At 35.1% G+C, this 26,562-nt stretch overlaps 2 long non-coding RNA genes across 2 annotated transcripts in view; both read right to left on the bottom strand.

Moving 5' to 3' along the window:
• The window catches only part of LOC130456848 (uncharacterized), a 78,073-nt gene that overhangs the window by 28,491 nt on the left and 23,020 nt on the right, over positions 1-26,562 (bottom strand). The gene's annotated exons all lie outside the window — the stretch shown is intronic.
• The window catches only part of LOC130456849 (uncharacterized), a 31,175-nt gene continuing 22,867 nt past the window's right edge, over positions 18,255-26,562 (bottom strand). Inside the window, exon 2 of the long non-coding RNA XR_008915878.1 lies at positions 18,255-25,393. This is a non-coding gene — a long non-coding RNA (uncharacterized LOC130456849). The remainder of the gene's footprint in view (positions 25,394-26,562) is intronic.

Genomic DNA, 26,562 nt, shown 5'->3' with positions numbered 1-26,562 from the left:
CCTTCCTACACTATCCCTATCTTCCTGCTTCTCCCTGTTCCTCCAAACGAAGGGCTTAAAAAATAACTGCAAAAAAACCCCTATAAAATGTGCAAAAAAAATTCATATTAGCTATTTCTAAAAATGTATGTTTTATAAAATATCAGCCACTACCACTAGAGGTGAGCAGCATGCCTTTGGCAATCTAGAAGGGAACAACCTTTGAAGAAAGAACTCACTTCCTAAAAGGGAAGGAAGAATGTTATCTCCTTTTATCCTTGAGCTTTTATCAGAGGGCAGTTGAAACAAAGTTCCTTCCTCCTCCATCAGTTATTATCTATCTTATGATGGAGATACTGCAAGATGAGACACTGCATCTAAGAAAAAACATGTTCAGATTTGACTCAATGGAGACAACTCCTAGGACTGTGCTCTCTGGCAGCAGGAAAGAAAAATCACTAAAAATTTAAGGGAGAATTAGAACTAGCTGCCAGAAGAGCTGAATGATCTGTCCAGCAGAGAAGCACACACAAAGTGAAGCAGCATGAGGATTCTACACAGAAACAAAGGACATCAGGGCTTGCTCTATTAGAGGCATGAATTGCCCTGGCCACACAGATTCTCTGTAAGTGTCCCACTATCAGTGGACTTTATGCATGTACCCACTCTTGACACTCTCTTAGTGGGAGAGTATGCCCCAAATTTGTGGCAGGAATGCTTTGCTGCTATTGTTTTTATTATGCCAACTTAATAAATGCCTTTGCTATGAACTGTGTTTGCTGGCTGACCTGTTATATTATTATTTTTTAGCTAAAAAGGAAAAAAAAAGTACTAAGTATCTACAGCTTATCCTTCTTTATTGTATTTATATTACAATCTATTTTTATCATCCTTCATGTTCACATTCAGATTACTTTTCTTTTGCCCTCTATAATTCTAACTTGTTTTGTTTGAGGCAATCCTTTCCCTTGCCCCATTTTCTAGTTTATACACCTGTGCTCCCCCTTGCTCCCAGAGCCAAAATCTCTCCCTACTTTACTATACTTTAAATGACTCTTTTATATTTCCCTTATCTAGCCAGGTAAAGATCCCAAGATGTCATTCCAGTTTGAATGCATTTTATTTATTGGACCTAAATGACATGAAATATTTTGGTTTTGCCTAGTCCTTCCCTCTTCTCTATAGTATTTCTTTTGAGAAAATCAAATCCAGAGCTTGTTTCTTTTTATTTCCTCAGGGACCTTTAGGCAAAATGCTACTCCAAACTGACAAATACCTTTTCTTTACCAGTCATAATGTAATTACTAAATCACTTAACTCTACTGAATTATACCAACACATTTATTCTTGATAACTTTCTTTTGTCCACTGAATTTACAATGGGAAGACTGACTAACTTTGGTTTTCTAAAGGAATGTTTGGAATTCATCATTTTTTATTTTAAAAAATCAACTTTTTTCTCTCTCTAGAATTACACTAAAATTTCTAGGATATTATTCTTAAGTCTACACTATTTTCCTTAACTTTCTGGCACAAAATACTACAATTTCCCCTCTTAATTCTATTTTATTATGAGTTACTACAAAATTCTGAATGGAGTTCTTTATTAGGTGATCTGTCTCCTTGTGGCCACTTGGAATACTTTGATTTGGAATTCTAAAACTTTGCAATCATATTTTTGATGCATTGAAAATAATTTTCCTCTTTGTTAGTGTTTTGTGAATCCAATTAATCTGTAATTTGCCACGTGGGTACAATACTTCTAAGTAATTTACCTTTATATTGAATTCAAGTTTTCTTTCTTCATCATTTCCCTATGAAATGATGAAGAAAGAAAAATATTTTCCTCCAATAAATCTTAGAGTAATTAATAGGTCAATTGCTTTTGATTATTCCTATTTCCTGTTGTGGTGTGTATGGGATGCTCAGGGAGGGGTAGTATCTCTGGTATGGAGGGCTTGTCATGCCCACTTAGGGCAGCTCTCCAGCCACTGACCCTCACCTGACACCCAGCTCTCACTTGTGGCTTCCAGTAGCTGCTAGCATGCGGCAATGGCCACACCCAGGGCAATGGCTTTAACCTTGTGAGGGTAGCCATCGGGTTGTCGACCCCTGGTGAACCAGGGCTTTGCTCACCCAGCATGTGAAGACTGATTCAGCGGAACAGGTGGAAGAAACCAATAAGAAGGTTCAATGGCTGAGATGGCGACGCAGCAAAGCACTGTGTTGGAACACAAAAGACAACACGGCCATCCAATGCAGCTGAGGAAGTCTCCAGGTGTAACAATTTTTTGTGCCACTGGACCCAGGCTTCCAACGCCGAGAGAGTGGGACTGTCTCTGTGCATCGACTTTTCTACTTAAATCTCCTTCATGCACAAGTGTTTTTTGTGCACACTCATCTACATCACAGATGAAAGTGCACAAAGACAAAGGTCATCCTCGGTTACCGAGAGACCACTACTACTATTACTATTTCCTGTTGTTTTTTTTTACTTTGCTATATTTTAACTTTTTACAAATGTTTTCCTGTGTTGTTAAATTTTTGAGTTTCATATACTCCATTTTCACCACTCCCTCCCCTAGATGTTTATTGTTTTGCTAAGGTTTTCTAGTTTCTGTTCTAAGGCACACCTTCCTTTTAAGTTTTTCTTCAAAGTTCACTCATTTTTTCCTTCATAAAGCCTCCTAAATACCCTCAAGATTCTTGTGGACATTTCATTCTCTTTTCTAGGCTTCTAATTTAGTTAGTACAAAATTATCTTTCTGGAGTTTCATACTAGGGTTCTCTTATTTCATACCATTTCTTTATTATATTTCAGGCACAGTGTTGTGCATAGAATGCTAAACTTGGAGTCAGGAAGACCTAAGCTTGCATCCTATCTTAGATACTTACTGTTTTTTTTTAACAAATGTAAAGACTTTTTTTTTTTGTAAATCTTAAAGCATTATATAATGCTATGATGATTTTTTCTTTGTTCATTTTTTTTCAGTCTCTCTGCTAGCTGTTTTTAAATTTTTTCCTTCAGAGTCTTCCTTGAAAGATGCTTTTCTCTTTCCCTCTGTTAGTGTTTATGTATAACATCTTTCTCAGTCATCATGGGAGAAATCCCTTCCTTTCTGTCCATTCCCTCCTCTTTTGCATTATAACACTATGAATTAGATTCAGTACATTTTAAATTGAAATAGACTTATTTGTTATTAGTGTACTACCTGTCTACCCTGAGATCACAGCTAAAGTAGAAAACTTCAAAGACCAAATTAGTGTTAAATATAGTAAAAATTACTTTTTCAAGTCACTGAAATATTAGAAATGTTTTTGAAAAATCACTGAAGCTTACCTAATAAATACCTGCCATGGGAAGAGTTGTTAAGAAGATCCATAGGCTGCACTTTATTCACTGCCTACATACAGGTAATATGCAATAAAATCATCTCAGATAAAGATGCTAAATTGTGTCATAAATGTGCTAAAGACCAAAATTATAAATCTAAAGCATTTCTGGTGATATTACAAGCACACTAATTGTGTTTTTATGATTTTCCTACTAGGACTACTAATGAAAAACTAGAGAAGTAACCTTGGTATTTTATGAGACATCTTGGTACTGAGTTGAATTCCCTATAGTTTTTCTTCTTTTCCTCTAAAACTTATATGCCTGAGAAAGTTTTACATAAAGATAAGTTATGCTTTTTCTTAGAAATTGAAATATATCTTCCATTATAAGGCAGCTGGGTAGCACAGTAGAAAAGTGTACTGGACCCGGAGTCAAGAAGACCTGAGTTTAAATTCTACCCTAGACACACTTAATTGCATGACCCTGAGAGCAGGCCACTTATGTACACTCTCTCGGCCTCAGTTTCTTCATTTAAAATACAGATAAGTATGGTACCTACTTCTCAAGATTGTTATGATGATAAAATGAGATATTTGTAAAGCACTCTGTAAACCTTAAGGCATTCTTTAAGTGCTAGCTATTTTCACTCTCCACAACATTTCATCAGTCAGTATTTATGTACTTAGTATTTAGGCACTCTGTTCTAGGGATAAGAAGCAAGGCCAAAAGCTACTCTCAAGGAGGTCATGGTCGAATGAGGAGATGTGAAAATAACCATGCACAAATAAAATACATATATGATAGATTGCAGATGATCACCTGAGGGAGGCCACTAGCATGAAGGAGGCTTAGAAAAAGCTTCTTATAGAAGGTAGGATTTTAACTAGAATTTGAAAGAACCTGGGGAAGCCAGAGACAGAGATAAAGTGGGAGAGAATTCCAATTAAAAGGGAACTAGTGACAATGCCCAGGTTTAGAAGGTGGATGTTCTAGTCTAAGGAACAACAAAGAGGGCAATGTCATTCAATTGAAGATTATGTTGGGGGAGTAGAGTATAGTAAGACAGGAAAGGAAGACCAGGTTGTGAAGGGCTTTGAACACCAAAAGATTTGGTGAATACAGAGTTGCTGGAGTTTACTGAGTAAGAGCAGGACATGATCAGATCTACACTTTGGAAAGATTAATTTGATGGCTGAGTTAAGAGAAGCTTGAGAAGTAGGGAGAGACTTGAGGCAGGAAGGACAACAAACAGGCTAAGCACTGGTGATGAGGGCCCCCATGAGAATGGTGGCAGTGTCAGGGGACAGAAGCAGGTGTATATAAGAAATCATATGAAGGTGAGATTGACAGAATTTGGTAAGAGATTGGATATGGGGCTTGAGAGAGAATAAGGAGTTGAAGATGATACTAGGTCATAAGTCTGGATGACTCGGAGGATGGTGCTGCCATCAAAAATAATAGGGAAGTTTGACAGAAAAACAACTGCTTGACCACGTAGTTTGATGGGGATATGATTGGGGATGTAGACACTAAATGATGACCCTAGTGCAAATATTAATAATAAGGAAATAGGTCTTGATCAATGATACACATAAAGCCCAGTAGAACTGCTCATAGGCTATGGGAGTGGGATGAGAGGAGGGGAGAGAAAGAAGATGAATCATGTAACCATGGAAAAATAATCTCAATTAATTAAATAAATAAACTTAAAAAAATAACAGGGAAGTTTAGAAGGGTGAGGAGTGGGTGGTGGTTGTGATGGTGGTGGAGATGAGTTCAGTTTTGGACATGCCTAGAAACAGGCACAAGTAAAGCTTAATTCACTTTTTGTTGTTGTAAGGTGGGGGCAGAATAAGATCAGCTGAAGAAGTTTGAAATACTTAACTAGAGAAAAAAGTGAGTGAAAAATTCATACTTACACGCTCACATCATGCAGAAATCTACCATTAACTGATGACTATACTTCTCTAGGACTGATAAATGTCTCCTTTCCAAGTAAGTAAATTATTTGGGTTATTTGAAACTAAAACATCAACATATTTTAAAAGAAAGTATAGCATTTGCAATATCACATTTCATGTGAATGAAACAAAATAATTTGAAACACTTGAGATTTGAGAATTTTGCTCTGACAAACAGCTAATTATAGTCTAAAGAACACTAAAAGTCAGGTGGTCTCAATTCTAATCCAAACTGGCCTTCTTTTGCGATGTAATCTTGGACAAACTACTTAAATTTTTTGTACCTCAAGTGTCCTCTTTAGCTCCCTTCTAGTTTTAATAGTCTATGATTCTATGACTTCAAAAAGCAAAACAAAGCAGCTATTAACCCTTAGGCAAGATTTTCAACTTCCTTTTAGTCATAGCTCATGGTCTTAATCATTTTGAATAGTCTCAAATATCTTCAGTAATTTAGCCAGGGTCATGTAGATGCAACTTTCTGGAGGTTTCCACTTATGGACTGATAAAATAACAACTGATAAACTGGGTAAGATCCATTGTCTATCTGTCCTAGTAGTCTATAAATGTTTCATTCATTCTTTTGACAAATGTTTATTAAGTGTCTGTTGTGTGCAGAATATCATGCTAGATTCAGGAGGAGAGAGAAAGTTTGGATAAAAAAATAAGATCATAGGTCTAGAGCTCATAAGGATCTCAAAGATCATATCTAGTCCACTTCCTTAGTTAAAGTGAAGGATCCTTCACTGATGAAGAAACTGAGGACCAGGAGGGTTAAGTGACTTGCTCACAGTCACAAAGATAAGCACCCAGGATGGGGTTGGAATGCAGGCTGACTCAAAGTTAGTGTGCTTTCCAATGGATTATGTATTCAACACTCACCAATGAAGAGTGCAATACACATGTATTATTAAAAATCATGAGTTCAGCTTTGGAGATATAAATACAAAAACATAGATAATCCTTCTTAAAGAAACATATTCCGATGGAGAAAACATACACTGGTAAGTAGTGGCTTAGAATGTATATTTTGGTTCAGAAAATTACTGGGAGAGAAAATAAAATCTTAGGAGAAGAGATTTTTTTCTTTTTCTTTTTTACCAATTACTTGTAATAAGAAATTTTAACACATTTCCTATGTTATATAATCAAACTTATCTTCATCCATCCCTTCCCTTCCTCCTCCCAATTCCAGCAGGTGATTCGAACTGGGCTAAACATATATTATCATGCAAAACATATTTCCATTTTCTTTATTTTTGTAGATGAGTAATCTTATAAAACTCAAACCCCAAAACATAAACCCAAATAAACAACTGAAGAATTATATACTTTCATCTACATTCTGAATCCAATAGTTCTTTCTCTGGAGATGGAAAGCACTCTTTGTTATAAGTGCCTTAGAATTGTCCTGGATCATTGTATTGCTGAGGGTAACTAAGTCTATCACAGTTGATCATTCCACAATATTGTTGTTATTGTGTACAATGTTCTGGTTCTGCTTTTCTCACTCTGCATCAATTCATGGATGTCTTTCTGAAATCATCCTGTTCATTCCTTATAGTACAATAGTATTCCATCACCACCATATACTACAATTTGTTCAGTCATTCCCCAATTGGGGGACATCCCTTTAATTTCCAATTCTTTGCCACCACAAAAAAAAAGCTATAAATATTTTTGTACAAGTAGGTTCTTTTCCATTTTTTTAATCTCTCCAGGATACACACTTAGTAGTGGTATTACTGGATCAAAAGGTATGTATTCTCTTAAAGCCCTTTTGGCATAATTCTAAATTGCCCTCCTAAGAATAGTTGGATCAGTTTACAACTCCACCAGCAATGCATTAGTGTCCCAATTTTGCCACATCCCTCCTCCCCCAAACATTTATAATTTTCTTTTACTGTCATATTGGCCAATCTAATAGGTGGTATCTCAGAATTTGCATTTCTCTAATCAAGAGGGATTTGAAACCTTTTCCCATATGATTATTGAGAGATTGAATTTCTTCATCTGAAAACTGCTTATTCATATCCTATGACCATTGGTCAACTGGGAAATTATTCTTATAAGGAGAAGAGATTTTGACACACTCTTTCCAGGAGCAATGACAGAGCTGATTTGATTATATTCCAGAACTGGAATTTGGAGAGAGGGCAGCACATGGCAGGACTTAGTTTATGGCTTGGGAGGTGTGGTCAGTAGCAAGAAGATGTCTAGGGAATGAATGAAGCATGCCATAGTAGGAGTGTGAAACAATCACCACTCCAAACAGCAGAGCCCCAGGTAGGGAGTTCCAGACACAAAAGGGGTTAAGCCCCCTACAAACCAAGTCCTGGAGAGCATGGCAGACTTCAGTGAAAGTTGGATTGCTATACTGGGGGTGTCCTTGGATTCTCATAGTTTGGGGCACTGCAGTATAAGCACCTTCAGGTCTTACCCAATTGGAAAGGTTCTGTATACAGGAGATGAAGTACATATCTGTTGTCTAAGGATAAATCTACTTAAGTTCCATGAGGTTTATGAAACAAGATTTGCCACAACATGAATATATTAGCTGTAGCAATCCTTGAAAACTCATTACTAAGTAGGTGGGGTTATAACCCTGAGTTGCTGATGGATTTAAGTGGTGACAAAAATAATTTTATTTAAATCTTTTTAAAGTTTTTTTTTAACTTTAAACAATATTATGTCCTGTGGTAATATGTGCCTTAAGTTTACTATCAGTTATGTAAAGCAGTATTTCCTCTTATTTTCCCAAATTTGTCCTTTTTTTCCTCATATTTTGAGAGGCCTCTCTAATCTTAGAAAGTAATATTTGGCAAACAAGTCTGTGTTCCCTTGCTCTTTGTGATATTCTAGTTATAATTTTGATAACTGATCACATTTTTTCCTTTTTGATCTTCATCTTTCTAGGCTAAAGAATCACTATCCTCTTAGTCTTATAGCCATATGATAGATCTTCTACCCTTTTGATCATTTTAGAAGCTAGTTGTGAGTGACGAACCATTGTGGTAGCTTACAAAAAAAATAGTACATATTTATTGGGGGTTTAAAGCTTATAAAGTAGTGATAATTCTTTTTGTTTTTTAAACATTATTTTACATTTTCTTCCCCCCCCACCTCTCCCATAGCCGACGCGCAATTCCACTGGGTAGCACATGTGTCCTTGATTCGAACCCATTTCCATATTGTTTGCATTATTTGCATTAGAGTGTTCATTTAGAGTCTCTCCTCAGTCATATCCCCTTCACTCCTGTAGTCAAGCAGTTGCTTTTCATCGGTGTTTTTACTCCCACAGTTTATCCTCTGTTTGTGGATAGTGTTTTTTAGATCCCTGCAGATTGTTCAGGGACATTGCATTGACACTAATGGAGAAGTCCATTACGTTCGATTGTACCACAGTGTATCAGTCTCTGTGTACAATGTTTTCCTGGTTCTGCTCCCTTCGCTCTGCATCACTTCCTGGAGGTTGTTCCAGTCTCCATGGAATACCTCCACTTTATTATTCCTTTGAGCACAATAGTATTCCATCACCAACATATACCACAATTTGTTCAGCCATTCCCCAATTGAAGGGCATCCCCTCATTTTCCAATTTTTGGTCACCACAAAGAGTGCAGCTATGAATATTCTTGTACAAGTATTTTTCCTTATTATCTCTTTGGGGTACAAACCCAGCAGTGTTATGGCTATATCAAAGGGCAGGCAGTCTTTTATCGCCCTTTGAGCATAGTTCCAAATTGCCCTCCAGAATGGTTGGATCAATTCACAACTCCACCAGCAATGAATTAGTGTCCCAAAGTAGTGATAATTCTTGAAATTCTAACATTTTCCATATAAATTCATCACCTCTAAAACCACCATTATTTTATAATATTAATAGATTACACTTATATAGGATTTTATACTTCTTAAAGGCAATTAGAGAGGCACAGTACAGTAGAAAGGTACAGTAGGTACAGTAGAAAGAATGCTAAACTTGAACTCAGAAGGTCTGCGTTCAAGTGACAGTATTACTGCCTATTAATATGTGGCCTTGATATCATTTTTCAGAACCCTGATTTCCTTATCAGTATAATATAATAATCAGTGGGATATAAATCAGAGGCACTAGATTAAAACTTTAGCACTTACTCTTAACTGTCTCTGTGATCTTGGGCAAGTAATTTCAAATGTGTGGGCCTCAGTTTCATCATAGGCGAAATGATGAGATTATATTGAGAAATAATCTTTAAGGTCTCCTAGTTTAAAACATACAATTATAGTCATAACACCTATTTCATAGGTTTTAAGACTCAATAAAAAATCTTTTTCCTTTATGTGTAAATTATTTTATAACTATAAAGGCATATATACATAAAAGCTATCATCATTACACATAAAATTTATTTCAACTATTAGTATCTAAATATTCAATAGAATAATTTCATTTAGATATCAGAAGAACATGAAAGCATGTATCTGGTAACTATGGTGATTACTTGGGTGATAAATTCATCAAAAGCCCTTTTGATTTAATAAATATTTATTATAGGTTTACTATGCTAGGAAAGGAGGGAGAGGGCAGAATCACAAAATTTTAATAAGGCAATGTCCCCTGCCCAGTAGAGCTTATGAAGTAGGAGTCATATAAAACACAAAGGACTAACTACAATGTGCAGTTATATAACAAGATAAGTAAATTAAAGATACCAAATTAGTGATACACAAAATAATTAGAAAAGATTTGAAAAAACAAACAAACTCCATCTTTCTGGGATTAAGGAGACATAAATTTTAGTCTTCAATAGTAAAAACAACAACAACAACAACAAAAAAAAAAACCCTTACCTTCTGTCTTAGAATCAATACTATGTTCCAAGGCAGAAAAACATCTTCAATAATTGGGAAACATTTATTAAGTACCTAATATATGTCAGGCATATGTTAAGGATTGGAGACACAAAAAGGGGTCCCTGAATTCAAGGAGCTCACAATTTGATGAGAGAAAACAAACAAATATATACAAGTAAATTATATACAGGATAAGTAGCAACTAATCGCCACATATCTTAATTTCCACAACTGTAAAATGAAGGGATTAGCCAAAATAACCACTAAAGTCATTCAGTCTTAGCATTTGTTGGTTCTAATTTGTGCCTACCTTTGAGAATAGGACTAAGGAAAGTAGTAGTCTCCTAAGAAACAATTTGGGGTACAAAGAAAGAATATAACAAGGGATATTTTAAAAAACTACATTTTTATAAACAAATCTATTTCAATCATAAATCTGTCATAGATGGCAAACAAGATGTTTATTTTGTGCTAAGTCAAGTCATGTTCATTGAAGTCTGAGCAGTAAGCAAGGACATGGATTTTTCAAATGCAGGGGGCATAATTTTATTTTTTAAAATTTCTAATCTTTGGCACAGCAGATAAAATGCCATGCCTAGAACTGGGAAGACCTGAGTTCAAATGTGACCTCAGATATTGACTAGCTGTGTAACACTGACCAAGTCATTTAACCTCTTGTATCAGTTTCATCAAATCTAAATGAATATAATAATAGCACCCAACTCATAGGGTTGTTGTGAGAAGATTCAATGAGATAAAATACTCAGCACAGTTGCTTGTCCCTTTCATCTTCCTCTTAGTGAACAACTACTGGCAGGCCATTATTCAGTCCTTTCATGGGAATGATCTAAGCAACAAACTCTTGGTTGTACTCTATTTCCAGTACCCATAGACTTGTCTGTCCCTCTAAATCTACCTGAGATGTTAAAATGATTCACTATCATTCATTTTCTTGGATTTTTACATAAGGGCTTGGTATGTTTCCTAATCTTTATGGAAAAGCTACAGGAGAAAGCTAAGCTATATTGCTTCCATCTCCTCTACCATTTTGGCTGGTCTTCTGTGGATATTTTCAGTTTTCTTCTGTTTGTTGTCCTAATTATATTTTCATCTTTATGTGCCCTTCTAACATGGCTTTACTTAGTTGTGTCTCTTACTGAGCTCTCTTTAATCTAGTTTTACCCTTCATTGCATCTTTTGCTTTATGTAATAATAATAATACTCATTTCCATATAATGATAATAGCTAATATTTATACAGTGCTTACCAAGGGCCAGGCATTGTGCTAAGCACTTTACAACTATTATCTCATTTAATCCTCAAAAACAACCTTGCAGCTTTCTTTCTTCCTTCCTTTCTTAAATAAAGAACCCTTACTTTCTGCCTTAGAAGCAATACTATGTTCCAAGGCAAAAAACAAAAACAAAAACAAAACGCCACACAAACAGTAAGGGCTAGGCAATGGGGATTAAGAGACTTGCCTAGAGATTACGAGATATTCTTTCTTTGTATCCCAAGTTGTTTCTTATGAAATTTCTGAGGCCACATTTGAACACAGGATCTCCAGTTTCTAGTGTGGCTCTCAATCCACTGAGCCATCTTGCTGCCCCCAGTGTTGCCTTTCCTAACTGTTAAGGCAGTTCTGTTCTTCTAATGGCATTAGATTTACATTCATTAAAATTTATATGTTACTATATTATAATCTGTGTTATACTATATCATAGTCTATATCTAAACCCTTTCTCCCTTCTATTAATAGTTTTTCATTATCAAAACCTTATAGGAATAGACCAGAATTGGATTGTTTCAGGTTTTATTTTTGATAATTTTTATTCTTTGACTAGGTACTTATTTTGACCTTGGTGGTTTGTACAGAGATAGCTGATTCAGGAATGACTCTCATATCCATAACAGGTTGTTTCATGCCTAAATTAATCAATTTCATTTTTTGTGATGTTATCTGATGTCCAACACCTAATTATTTTCTCAAGTAAAGTATTCATGATATAATAATGATGATCATAGCTATCACATATAAAGTTTTAAGGTTTGCAAAATACTTTACAAATCTGATCTCATTGTTATGCTCATAACTCATAGATAAACACTATTGTTATTCCTATTTTGCACATGAGGAATTGAAATCATGAAGCTTCTGGGAAGTCTACAAGTCTCTGGCCATTCTCATTCCTTATTCAAATTTTCCAATATATTTCTTGTCATCCTCATGTATTTTCACTTTTACATTGAAGTCATATTTCAAAACACGTTGAATGGATTAAGACGAGCTTACTGAGTTTTATAGAATTTCCCTTCTCTTCAATGGATATTAGTGCATAAAACTTCAGTATTTTCAAAATGATCTTTTTGGAAGTACTTACAATGAACAATGAAATATAAGATGTCCATATCCCAGGTGAGGATGTTTTAGGATACTTTGGAAGAATTGACAATAGAACCAATTCTACATCTGTATCTAGGATTAAGGATCAAAGAAAGGAATATAATATAAAATGATAATTTATTATATATAGAAGAAATTAAATCTGCAGGCATTTTCCTTCCAACAAATTAACATGTTAAAAAGGTAAAGTTATTTTAAATAAGTTTCTATAGTATCTACAACAAAACTGCTATTGATATCCACAGTAGTCAAAATAATGAAACTATTATTGTATTTTTTCACATTTTTAGTCACTCTTATTTACAATGAAGAATATATCTTTCAAACACTAGTTTGACATTAAAAAAATTCTACTCTATATGCCTAAACTGAATGCAAGATCTCACTAGTAAATATGACACAAAGGTTTTTTGTGAGTCACTGATGATATTAATAATTCTATTTTTAATTTTCAGTTTAAATCAACTTTAATGACTTGCTTAAACTAGCAATTAGAACTTCAAATGTAAAATGGGGAGACTGTATAGCCTAATCAATTGAAAAATATAAACTTTCATCACTGATAAACAAGTCTTTTTAAAATTTTCACTTTTAATTTGATAACCAAAAATTTTATTTTTCTGAAAAGTCACTCCACTCCAAATAATGTAAAGAGAAGAATTAAAGCTATATAACAAAATAGCTACCAGTCTCTCCTAAAAGCATTCTATTATCTCTTTTACAGTGTAGCTTGGCAACAAAGCCCAATTCAAACCTTAAAAACCTGCATTTTTATGAACAAATTCAGAGTGGAAACATTTTGCTTTAGTGTAATACCTTCCAAGGGCAATTGACTAAATTTTATTTGATATATTCTGATAATCTATTATAAACAAATGGAACATTTAAAGTGCATAGTGATATGAAAGAGTAATCATTAGAAAACACAAAATAGTAAATGAAATATGATATATCTCCTGTCAAGTACCTATGATTTACCCACAATAATCACTACAACATATGTCCTTAGGGAACAAAGGAAAGTGAAAAAGTACAAAGGAGGGGGAAGGGATGGAAGATATTTTCTGTTATCATCTGTGTGGTCTTTCATTGTACTACTCTTTAAACAAAAAAGGTCTTTGCAAGGGCAATTCATGCTACAAATGTCCTCTTAAACTCCTAACTATAGAATATTGTGTTTGTATAGCAGATGATTACAGCAGACAAGACTGTGAACACATGTGATTTGCTGAATGAGCCAATTCTGCTTCCTTTTATAGATAAAGAATGCATTTAAGTCAACATTATGAGAGACTGTGGTCACTCACTAGAAGGCTCATTCAAACATAGAATGGACACTTTATTTTCACATATTAAGAGTATAATGTTATACATATAAATAGTGTGTGAGATTGTTTATCCAAGTCTCTATTCTCTGTTCAGGCACCAAAATGGATTAATATTTTCTCATCACAAAGTTCACAAAAATCACAATAAAGTTTCTATAGCAAAAATTCCAGTTGAGAAAAACAAATGTTTTACTGTAAGATAATGAAAATATTTTTTATGCTCTACTATTAGTGTATGCCAGATAAGAGTGTGGATCTCTTGAAAGTAAGATGCATACATTCCAGGAACCACAAATTCCCTTGGTGAGTTTTTGTCCTCTCTGACCTGCTATACCAAAGCCCACAGGAATTACTCTATTTAGAAATAATCCCTAAGCATGTTTTCCTAAGGGGGTGAAAATATAGCTATATCTCGGGCATTATAATTTCTCTTTTAATAACAGTAAAAATAAAACTCAACAACCTTAAATTTAAAGGTGCCATGTGCTTTCATTTTAACTGGAAAATAATAGGGTATGAATCTACCAGACATATCACTTATCAAGAGTAGAAAAAACAACAATCTATATTTATCATATTGTTTTCTTAGACTGTACAAATTCTTAACTGATAATGGATATATTTAAATTAAACTTATTATAGTTAACTAGATATGAAACTGACCTCTAAGCTCTGAATTTTAAAAAAGATCCTCAGATTCTCTCTCAGAAAATTTTCTCTTTTCCTTATTCCATAAGGATTGACTATACTTAGGTCACAAGGCTTATTTAAAACTTCTCTCCTCAAATGCACAGAAAAGATCTTAACTCACTTTGAAAAACAGCAACCTGAAACATTTCTCAGTGCATTCTCATATATTTGTGATTATTATTAACTGCTGTTATCTATGGAGAATTCAAAGTTTACTATGTGTTATATTCTGGAAAGCATTGATGTTCCAGTCATTGACCATACACAGACAACACCCTTTAGAAGTACACTTTGTTGAGTTTTGAGTCTGATTTCATTATGCCTCCATTGCCGAAGGTCATAAGAACAGATCACCCACATAGCCACTACTTAAGTACCATAGTAGTTTGATTGGCAAACCTATACATTCTGAAGGATACTACCTCTATAGCTATGACATTACTTTACTTTCATGAATTTCTTCTGTCCTATTCAGGGTTAATAACTTCTTTCAGACAGGGTTGTATATGCCAAGTGCCATCTCTTAGTAAAGACCTTTTTGGTGCCTGTAGACCCATGATGGGGAACCTATGGCACATGTGCCCAAAAGGGCACAAAGACCCCTCTTTGTGGGCACACCTGCTGTCTCCGGTCAGAGTTTGTTACTAGAAAGCCAGAGGGACTCCCGGTAGAGCTGTTCCTCTTCCCCTCTCCATGTAACTGAAGACATTCCTCACTTCCCCTGCCCCTTGCCCAGCAGTCCAATGGAAATGCTTTCTTCCTCCCCTGTCTGGGGTAAGGGGAGTCTGGGGGGGTGGTGGGTATAGCACTTGGTCTGGGAGGTGTATTGGGGGCAAAACCTCTAAAAGATTTGCCATCACTGCCCTAGGTAATACTCTTTTGCTCTTCAAATTGCCTCTTTCATTTTATATTCTCCTCTGTCCAGCCCTGAAGTAAAATGGAAGCTTCTTAAAAGCAAGAACTATTTAATTTTTATATTTATGAGCCTAAGTTCCTAGCATAGTGCCTCATACAGAACAGTTCATGTAATAAATATTGTTGCTTTACGTCCTTTGGAAAGTGGGGGCCTAATGTAGTACCCGTTGATATATATGTTGCCAAAAGGAAGAGGTCATCAGAGTTAACTCTTATTTTCCAAAAACCACTGGCAAATGGGAAATCTGCTATGGGGACTGGTATAAGGACTTTGGTTTGAGTTAGAGTAACATGACACTCCATCTCTACTTGCTAATAGGCAGAATAAAACAGAGGAACCAATAACAATGATGAAGAACAAGTTAAATATCAATAAACATAGGTTTAGACTAAAAGCAAGTACATGGCCTTTTTTCTTCTGAAAATTTATATTTATATATTATTTACATTTATATATTTATATAAACCACTATGGGGTTTTAAAAAGAATTTTTTATTTGAAGCTGAAGGACACAGTAATTAGAAATACTGATAGGACAACATTAAAAGAGGAATATTAATGCATTGTTGCTTGAGCTGTGAATTGGTCCAGTTATTCAAGGAAATAGTTTGAAATTATGCCCAAAATGTCACTAAATTTTGACTATTAGGTCAAGGCTCCAAAGAAATCAAAGAAAGAGGAAAGGGACTCATATATACAAATATGTATATCAGCTATTTTTTGTAGTGGCAAAAAAATGGAAACTAAGGGGGTGCCTACCAATTAAGAGTGGCTGGTTAAATTATATTACGTTAATGTAATGGAATACTATGGCACTGTAAGAAATGATGAAAGGATTGGTTCCAGGGAAGATTAGTATGAATTGTTACAGTAAAGTGAGAAGAACTAGGATAACAATTTATAAATGCAAAAACCTTTTAAGAACAAATTTTGATTCAAGAATTCTGATCAATGCAATGACCAAGTAGGAATCCTAAAGACTGATAAAAAAGCAGGCTACCCAAATGCTAACAGAGAAGTGAAAGACTCGAGATTTATTAGTTTAAGCATTTTTTGATATGGCTAATGCAGGAATTTGTTTTGCTTCGCTATCCATATTTGTTAAAAGGACTTTTTTTCTTTTCTTTTTCAATGAGGCAGGGAAAGCTAGGGGAAAAGATAAAAATAAATGCTAATTAATTGAAAAAAACAGTAATGCTAAAAAAATTGCAATTTTATTGGAGATTAATCATTAAATAACTAATTTCTCACATAAAATCTGCAACAAGTATGGCATAACTATATATGAATCTCCCCCATTCTCATCTATCCATTTTTTAAAAACCCTTACCTTTCATCTTGGAATCAATACTGTATATTGGTTCCAAGGCAGAAGACTGGTAAGGGCTAGGCAATGGGGGGTCAAGTGACTTGCCCAGGGTTACACAGCTGGGAAGTGTCTGAGGCCAGATTTGAACCTATGACTTCCTGTCTCTAGGCCTGGCTCTCAATCCACTGAGATACCCAGCTGCCCCCATCGTCTATCCATTTCTAAGGTAATTTCTATCTTCTTTAATAGTGTACCAAAAAAAAAAGAGAGAAAAGAAAATCAAGTGAACATATTAGCAAATGGTTATGATGAAATCACAACAGAATAGAAGAAATAAATAATCAAATGAGAAATAATGATTAAAACCCACTATGCACAAATTAGTAATAAGATAAATATGAATCAATGTAATAGAATACTACTATGCTATAAGAAATGATGAGCAAGATGATTTCAGAAAAAGCTGTAAAAATTTGCATGAACAAATGCAGGGCAGAGTGAGCAGAACCAAAACACTATGTAGTAACAGCAATATTATATGAGGTGCAACTGTGAATGCCTTAACTATTCTCAGTAATATACGACTAGAGAAAAGCCCAAAGGACTCATGATGCTATTTGTCTCTAGAGAAAGAACTGAGTCTGAATACAGACCAAACCATATTATATTTCATTTTCTTTCTTAAGTTTTTTTTATTGAGTTTTCCCACAAAAGTATTAATATGGAAAATGTTTTATGGAACTATATATGTAAAATCGATATCAGATTGCTTACTGCCTCAGAGAGGGAGGGAGGGAGAGAAATTGAGACTCAAAAAATGATTGTCAACTACTTTTACCGGTAACTGAAGAAAAAATAAAATTATCAAATTTAAGAATAAATTTTTCTTCTGAAAGAAAAAAAAAGGTAATATGAATGAAAACAACTATAAGGTTATACTTCACACTTTCCAAACTGGCAAGTGATAGTGTAGGGTATGGTAGAGGTTGGAGTCAAGATAATGGAATGAAAGGTAACAACTATCAAATCTCCTCCAAAAACCTTTCCTACAAAATGACCACAGAAAACACTGAATGGAGTTCTGAGTGAAAAAAAAAAACTAACAAAAAGTCAGTGTATTCATTTTCTAGCCCAGGGCAGTTTAGGAAGAACAAAAGAGGGGTGGGCCAGGAACATGAGAGCCCTTTCCTTTCCTTTCCTAGTATAAAGATTTCCTTTATACTAAAGTCAAAATAATCTTTTCATCATCCCATTGAACTACTGTTTTCTTTCTTCTTTTCACCAAAATGAAAATATAGGTAAAACAACCTACCTACATCAATTCCTCATCACAAATTTTAAATTCACTCTACTGTATTTTCACCACTCTAGTGGGGTTGCATTTTCAGAAGCTACCACATGATCTCCAATTTCTAGTTACTAAACCCATTTCCTCCCTTATGTACCTTCTGTACCTTCTCTAACCTTTCCACAGTAGCACCTCTTCCTTTAAAAATCTTTCCCCCCCTTTGTCTTTCTTAAATATACATTAGTCAGTTTTCTTTTTATCTCTCAATTCCTATTTCTTTTATTGACTATTTCCCTAAATGCAGCTATTTCCAAAGGGTCATTCTCTCTCACACTCAATTTCAACTCCCACCTCAATGCAAATACTTCCCCAATACATAACAACCAATTTCTCATCCCTTCTTTCTAATACCTTGCTAGACATTTCCAACTGGATACTGACACTCAATATATCTAAAGCTAAACTCACTATCCTTTACCCTATTTTCTACTCTAAAGCTTTTCTATTAGTTCCTCTGTATTTTTTTTTTTACCTCTTGCTCTTAACGATAATAATAGCTAACACTTATAGAGCACTTACTATGTGCCAGGTATTGTAGAATTAAAAATCTGTTACCCTAAAAAAAGAACTGTATTTTCCAGGAGCCCACTGGACTTCCTATCATTACATACTTCCTGATGACGGCGGTGAGTGGGGATTTTGAAATGGCTGATCAGCCATGGGAACATGGTCTTTATTTTGTATCCTCTTTATTCCTTGATGTCTAATTATCATTAATAAATCTCCTAAAATACAATATTTTTATTAGAGATTTAATTTTAATTTTTTTCAGTATTATGCTATGCACTTTACAATTATAACCTCATTTGATCCTTACAACAATCATGGGAGGTGAAGTACTCTTATTATCCTCATTTTATAAATGAAGAAAGAGAGGCAAATAGAGGCTAAATGATTTGCCCAGGTCACACAGCTAGTGTCGGAGCCTGGATTTGAACTTAAGTCTTTCCTGACTCTAAGCTCAATGCCATCTAACTTGTTACCTAGATTCAAAACCTCAGTTATTTTTTACTCCTTTTCTTGCACTCCTGACTTTGAACTAGTTGGTTAGTCTTCTCTCCTTCTATGTCCATTCTTTTTCATTCCCGGAGCCACCACCTTGTTTAGGCAATAATTACCCATTACTTGAACTATTATAACAGACTTCTTTTAATTCTTTTTTCATTTTATTTTAAAATCTGTATTAGAATGGTAAGGGATGGAGTCAAGACGGCAGCTTAGTACCAGCAAAAGCTTTAACTGCTCTGAGAATTCTTTAAAAAGCACTTCAAAAAGACAAGAGTCAAAAGCCAACTGCAAGATAGAGTGAGGAGGCTCTTCTCATGCACACAACTTGAAAGGTAGGCACAGAGTAGGTTTTCACAGGATAAGGGGGAATCAGAAGAAAAACTGCAGAAAGAGGAGTGCAGGCCAACCCCTCCCCCCAACTATGAAAAGTTCTGAGCCTGGGCAAAGGCCAACTTCAAGATCTTGGAACATGGGTTACATCAACAAAAGAGCACCTTAGACCCACATGTTAAAGTCCTAGGCCCTGGCACTATGCTGCAATGAGGCCTAGAAGTCCATACATAGTGCTAGACCTTTTCAAACCTGTGCTATGGTGAAGCCTTTAGCCCCAGGGCAAAAAAGCTCAGAGTGCTGAGTCCTACAAGCCATCAACAAAGGAGACATAATCAGCATCTTTTAGAACTCCCAATCCACAGGCAAAAAAGGGATGGGAAAATGAGCAAACAGCAAAAGAAACTCCTAACCATAGAAAATTATTATGGTGACAAAGAGCAAGGCACAGAGTTGATAGGGGATGGTGAGATTAAAGCAACCACATGTAAAACATCAAGGAAAAATGAAAATTAATCTCAGGTGCTGGCTGGAAGAACTACAAAAGGAATTAAAAATAAAGTGACAGGTAGAAGGAAAATGGGGAAAGGAAATGAAAGTACTGCAAAAAGAAAAAAAACAACTTAAAAAGCAAAATTGGTCAACTGGAAAAAGAGGAACAAAATCCAATAAAGAAAAGTTTCTTGGAAAACAGAATTGACTTACTGGAAAAGCTGGCAAGAAAATCTAATGATGAAAAAAGTTCCATAAAAAGTAAAATGGATCAAATGAAAAAGGAGGATCAAAAGGTCATGGAAGAAAATTTGTTCTTTAAAAATTAGAATGGGTGCAAAAAATAATGACTTCATAAGACATCAAGAAATAATAAAACAAAATCAAGAGAAGAAAAGAAGTATCTCATTGAAAAAACAATTGACTTGGAAAATAGATACAAGAGGGACATTTATGAATTATTGGACTACCTGAATGTCATGATTTAAAAAAAAGCCTAGAAATCATATTATAAGAAATTATCAAAGAAAACTGCCCTGATATTCTTGAACAAGAGGGAAAATTTAAAAGAATCCACAGATTAGCACCTGTAATAAATCCCAAATGACAACTCCCAGGAATGTTATAGCCAAGTTCAAGAGCTCCCAGGCCAAGGAAAAAATACTGCAAGCAGCCAGAAGGATATCATGGAACCCCAGTCATGGAACCCATGGATCTGGAAGCTTCCACATTGAAGGATAGGAAGGCTTGGAATATGATATTCCAGAAGGCAGGGGAACTGAGTTTGCAACCAAGAATCACCTATCCAACAAAACCAACTATGTTCTTTCAGGGGAAAATGGTCATTTAATAAAATAGAAGATTTCCAAGTATTCCTGAAGAAAAGCCCAAACTTAAAACAGAAAATCTGATGTCCAAATACAAAATTCAAGAGAAGAATAAAAAGGTAAACAAGAGAAAAAAATTTAAGGACCTCAATCAGGTCAGTTTGTTTATTTTCCTATGTGGAAAGATGATATCTGTAAGTCTTAAAATTTTTTAGCATTATCATAGTAGTTAGAAGAAGTATGCATAGAGGGTGTGGCAATAAGCTGTTAAGGATGATATGCAAAAAAATATCTAGGGGTGAAAAAGAGTATTGCACTAAGAGAAATGGGAAGGGAGAAGTAAAATGGAATAAATTATATCACATTAAGAAGTGTGTGTGTGGGAACTATTACAGTGGAGGGGAGGATGAGGGTGGTGACAGATAATACTTAAACCTTACTCTCACTGAAACTGATTCAGAGAGTGAAGAATAGCCAGATTCATTGGGTATAGAATCCTATCTTTCCCTTTAGAGAAGTAGAAGAGGAGAAAATAAGAAAGAAGGTGATGGGGAGGGGGGTAATATAAGGGAGGAGGAACTGGCGGATGATTAAAAGCAAAACACTGGTGTGGAAGAATAGAGTGAAAGCAGAAAAGGCAGGATTAGAAGAAGAAAACAAGATAGAGGGGAATACAGAGATGATAATCATAACTGTGAATGTACTCACTCATAAAATAGAATGGGTTGGCAGAGTGGATTAAAAAACAGAATTCTATGATATGATGATGATAATAATAATATGATGCAAGAAACTCATGAGGCAGGTAGACACATACACAGAGTAAAGGTAGTGGGCTGGAGTAGAATCTACTGGGCTTCAATTGAGATTTTTAAAAAAAGCAGAAGTAGCAATCATGACATCTGATAAAGCTAAAGCAAAAATAGATCTGGCTAAAATAAATAAGGAAGGCAATTATATCTTGATAAAAGGTAGTGTAGACAATGAAGTAATATCAGTACTTAACATATATTCACCAAATGGTATGGCATTAAGATTTTTAAAGAAGAAACTAAAGGAGTTTAAGGAGGAAATAGTAAAACTATACTAATGAGAGATCTCAACCTTCTTTTATCAGAACTAGATAAATCTAACAAAAAAATAAATAAGAAAGAAGTAGAGGAAGTGAATGAAATTTTAGAAAAGTTAGATTTAATAGTTATGTTTTGTTTCTTGGTGTCTCGTGAAGTCATTAACTTCTAATTGCCCAATTCTAATTTTTAAAGATTGAATTTCTTCCATGACCGTTTAATCCTCCTTTTCCTTTTGGTCCATTTTTCTTTTCAAGTCATTCTTCAATTCTTCTTCTACTTCTTTTCCCCCCATTTTCCTGCAGATCAATTCTGGCTTTCAATTCATTATTTTCTTGTTCTGATCCCTGTGCTTCGGTTTCCAGATTTTGCTTTTTAGGCTACTGTTTTCCTTTTGCCATTTTTCTTCAACTTGTCTTATTTGATTTTTAAATTCCTTTTTGCAGTCCTCCAGAGCCTGTATCCAATTCCTTGGTTTTTATTGAGGCTTTGGTTGATGTTCCCTGGATCCCATCCTCTTCCATTGGTTCTGTTCTTTGATCCTTCAATTGTGGCTTTCTTTTTTTTCCTCATTTGCTCATTTTATTTACTTACTCACTTATTTATTTATTTACTTTCCCCATCCAATGGACTATATAGACTTGCCCCTCTGTTGATTTACTGAACCAGAGTGTGAGCTGTTATGCCCTGAGGCCAAATATTCTCTTTTCTCAATCCTCTGCTGGTATACTGGATTCAACCAGTTGAGTTAACCAGCTAAACTAGACTGCTCTGGGGCAAATTCTTCACTCTAGCCAGCAGGGCAGAGGGTGTCCTACCCAATGGCCCTAACCCCAGGTTTCTCCCTGCCAGCTATTGTAGGAGTCCTGGACCTCGTGCGGTGTGTCAGAGGCATTCCCTTGCAGCTGCAGTCTCTAGCTGGGACTCACATAGCCAGCCCAGTCTTACTGCATGTCTCAGTGCAGTGGGTGGGGGAGGGTGTTCAGCTAACCCATCTCTCCTTTATTCTGTGAAAATAGACTATCTGTACCTACCTTTCAAGTTGTATTCAGCAAGAGAGTCCTGTGACTTCCTTGTTGGATTTGGATTTGTTTTCCTTGAAGCACATTTTAAAAATTGGTATGGAAGGATTGTCAAAGAGGTTTTGGCTTTTGTGCTCCTAAACTGCCATCTTGTTTCTGCCTCCTAATAGAATCTGGAGAAAACTGAATAGTTTATCACCATAATTTTCCCCAGTATTCTTCTTGCTCCCTTGTGAGTCATCTCATATAACAAACAGTTTTAAAGGCAAAAAAAAAAGGAAAAAATCATCATAACTGATCAATAGATCACAAAGTCTGTTTACATCATTGCAATAATAAGGTATGTTGTTTTCTTGGCTTTGCTTCCTTTATTCTACATCAGGTCCTATAGATCTTTCCATGCTTCTTTGTATTCATCCTATTTATCGTTTTTTATAACACAGTAATATTCTATTGCATTCAGGTACCATAATTTGTTTAGCCATTACACAATTAATTGATGGGTATCTGTTATGATTTCTTTGCTTATATATAGTGTCATGCTATAAATATATTACTGTAAATGGGGACTTGGTTCTTTTTACTGACATCCTTGGGTTATGTGTTTAGTAATGGAACCTCTAGCTGAAGGAGTATGAACATTTTAGTCACTTTATATGATACCAAATTTCTTTCTTCTGCTGTACTGATGCACAGATCTACCAAAAATGTTCTAATGCGCCTATCTTCCCGCAACCCCTCCAAAATTATTCATTCCAACTTTTGTCATTACTAATGTGGAAGATATGAGATGAAAACTTGAGATTGTTTTGATTTGAATTTATCTTATTATTAGTGATTTGGAGCACTTTTGTATATTTATTAATAGTTTACAATTGATTTGAGAACTATTTGTCCATAAGTTTTGATTAGCACTTAGTATAATGCCTGGTGCTTAACTTATGTTTGTTGATTATCTATTGGGGAAAAGCTTTTGGTCATATATGTATACATGTACATATATATGTTTGTTGTTTATATATCTTTTATACCAAATCCTTACCTAAGAAATTAGAGAAAAAGATTGTTTCCCACTTAATTGCTTCCTTTCTTATCCTAGGTGCATAAAATTTCATGCAGAACCTTTTCAGTTTCATGCAAAGTTATCTATTTTATTTTTGGTAATTGTCACTATCTCTTTTTTCATCATGAATATATCTTTTACCCACAGTTATGAGAAGTATATGATCTCTGCCTACTCTAATTTTTTAATAGGATGATTTTAAATATAAAGGTCATGTCACCAATTTTGACTTTATTATGCAATGTGGTGTAAGCTGTTGGCCTAAGCCTAATTCTTGACAAAATGCTTTCCAGTCTCCCCTACCCACTAGTTTTTTGTCAAATAGTTTTCTAATTTGATTTTTGGTCATTTATTCAACATTGTGGTGAGTTGCACTATTTCTGATTTATCTAGTCTATACCACTCACCTACCTCTCTAGCTCCTCTATGTGTAATATGGATTGAGGTGGAAGAGTGCTTATTCCCCTTGGTCAATAGCTCTTTGCTTTTGGAAGGCAAAATTTTGTCTTTTGACTTTCCTTGTATCTCTAGAGCTTAGCACAGTGCCTGGCACATAATAGGCACTTAATATTTATTAATGGCATTTCATATTTACTGGAAAAGGTGCTAGTGTATTGCCATTGTTTATAATGCTTGCTTTTTGGTTTTAGAGAAATTTGTTCATTTAGTTGTTTTTAGCCATATTCAACTCTTTATCACCCCATTTGAGGCTTTCTTGACAAAGATAATGGAGTGGTTTGCTATTTTCTTTTCCAGCTCAGAAGTATAAAGGGTCTTGAGTTCATGCTATTTAAGGATATACTGAGGGAACCAGGAATGTCTGTCTGTAAAAAAGAAGATTCAGGGAGTTCTTTATGAAAACTATGTTCAAGAATTTGAAGGACTGCTACTTGTAGGGATTAGACTAATTCTGTTTGACCCTAGAAGGCAAAATTAGGAGCAAATTATAGAAAATGAAGAGACAGGGGGCAGCTGGGTAGCTCAGTGGGTGGAGAGCCAGGCCTAGAGATGGGAGGTCCTAGGTTCAAATCTGGCCTCAGCCACTTCCCAGTTGTGTGACCCTGGGCAAGTCACTTGACCCCCATTGCCTAGCCCTTACCACTCTTCTGCCTTGGAGCCAATACACAATATTGAATCCAAGATGGAAGGTAAGGGTTTAAAAAAAAAGAAAATGAAGAGACAAATTTAGGTCTGTCATCTGGAAAAATTTCTTGACAAAAAGCATTGTACCCAAAGTAGAATAGGCTGGTCTTCAAGCAAAAGATAGGACCACTTGTCTGGCATTTTATAGTTTATATTTATTTTAGATTGAGCTAGATTGTCTGAGGTTTGACTCTCAAATTCTATGATTCAGATCCTTGCAGAGGTGGGGGACCATGGCTATACAATATTGCGTATTCTCTCAGGTTGATTTTAATTTTCCGGAAATTGCCTCCTTCTTTATTTTTTAAATCTTTGTAACAAAGGATTATATCCCTGAGAAGAGAGGTACAGAAATATATTTATAAATACAGGTGATAAACAAAAGATATCAATAACTTTAAAAAATATTTTTTAAGAGTTTAATGAACAAATTTATTTGCTAAGTACTTTCTCACTACTTTGTCGAATGGAAATACTACTCTATATTTGTAACCTAGGATTTTGCATGAATTAACTATTAGACGACTACAAAGTATCTTAAAAATATAAAGAACTAAGAACAATATGAGCACATTTTTATTGTTGTTGCTTCTAAAGACTTAAAAGTTGAATTAATATAACCATCATACTCTGTACTAGTGTGCCAGGCAATACATTTTAATCATACAATTTAATCAGGTCTTTGCCATAATGCTTCCTTGTTCATCCTTCATTTCAAAGAGGACAATGACATCATGAGGCTGATGTCTTGACTCATGAATTGGATTTAATTGAGAAAGAGTTGTAAAAAGTCATCAGCCTCACTCTTTTCTAGTCATCAAAGTCCAGTGGCAAGACAAAAGTCAGGACTGGTGATGGCTCAGGATGGAGTGGATGAACTTGGCCCTCTTTGATGTCTAACCAAGTTTTGAGCTCTCCACAGCCCCTGCTTCAGGCATCTTCATGGTTTTTGGAACAAATTGTTCTCATTCACCCCTTTGGTTGGAGGAAGTCTTCACATACTTGGAGTAGACATATCTCTAAGTTACTGATGGCTTTGAGATGAGGCTGTTGGTTACCTTCAACCTTGTTTAGCCCACCTGCCAAGATGGTTTTACCGGGATGTGGCTGTTATACATGCTATAGTTTCTTAGAGCCACAAGTGAGAAGTTGGGTGAAAGGTAGACACCAAAGGAGGTTGAATAGTATGGAAAAGGTCTTGCTGAGCCCTCATTTGAGAGATGCTAGACCTCCCTGATCCCTTCACACACCCCTGCTTCTTTATACAAATTAGCAGAAAATGCTATCACAACAGCTAATTTACATATGAAAAGCCCAGCAAAACACAATTTAAACTCTAATGTAAAGCTGTCATTCCATGGAATGAAGGGGAAAAGAAAATTTGCATTTAATAATAATAATGATGACAATGAGAAGAGCTAGCATTTATATAGAACCTACTATGTGCCAGGCAGTGTGAAAAAATGAGATGTTGAACAAGCTAGTTTTTTGAGCAATTTCTT

The sequence above is a fragment of the Monodelphis domestica genome, chromosome 2 (genome assembly GCF_027887165.1).
Source record: "Monodelphis domestica isolate mMonDom1 chromosome 2, mMonDom1.pri, whole genome shotgun sequence".
Lineage (NCBI taxonomy): Eukaryota > Metazoa > Chordata > Mammalia > Didelphimorphia > Didelphidae > Monodelphis > Monodelphis domestica.
Note: the sequence above shows the minus strand (reverse complement) of the source record. Positions and strands in the feature narration are given on the sequence as shown.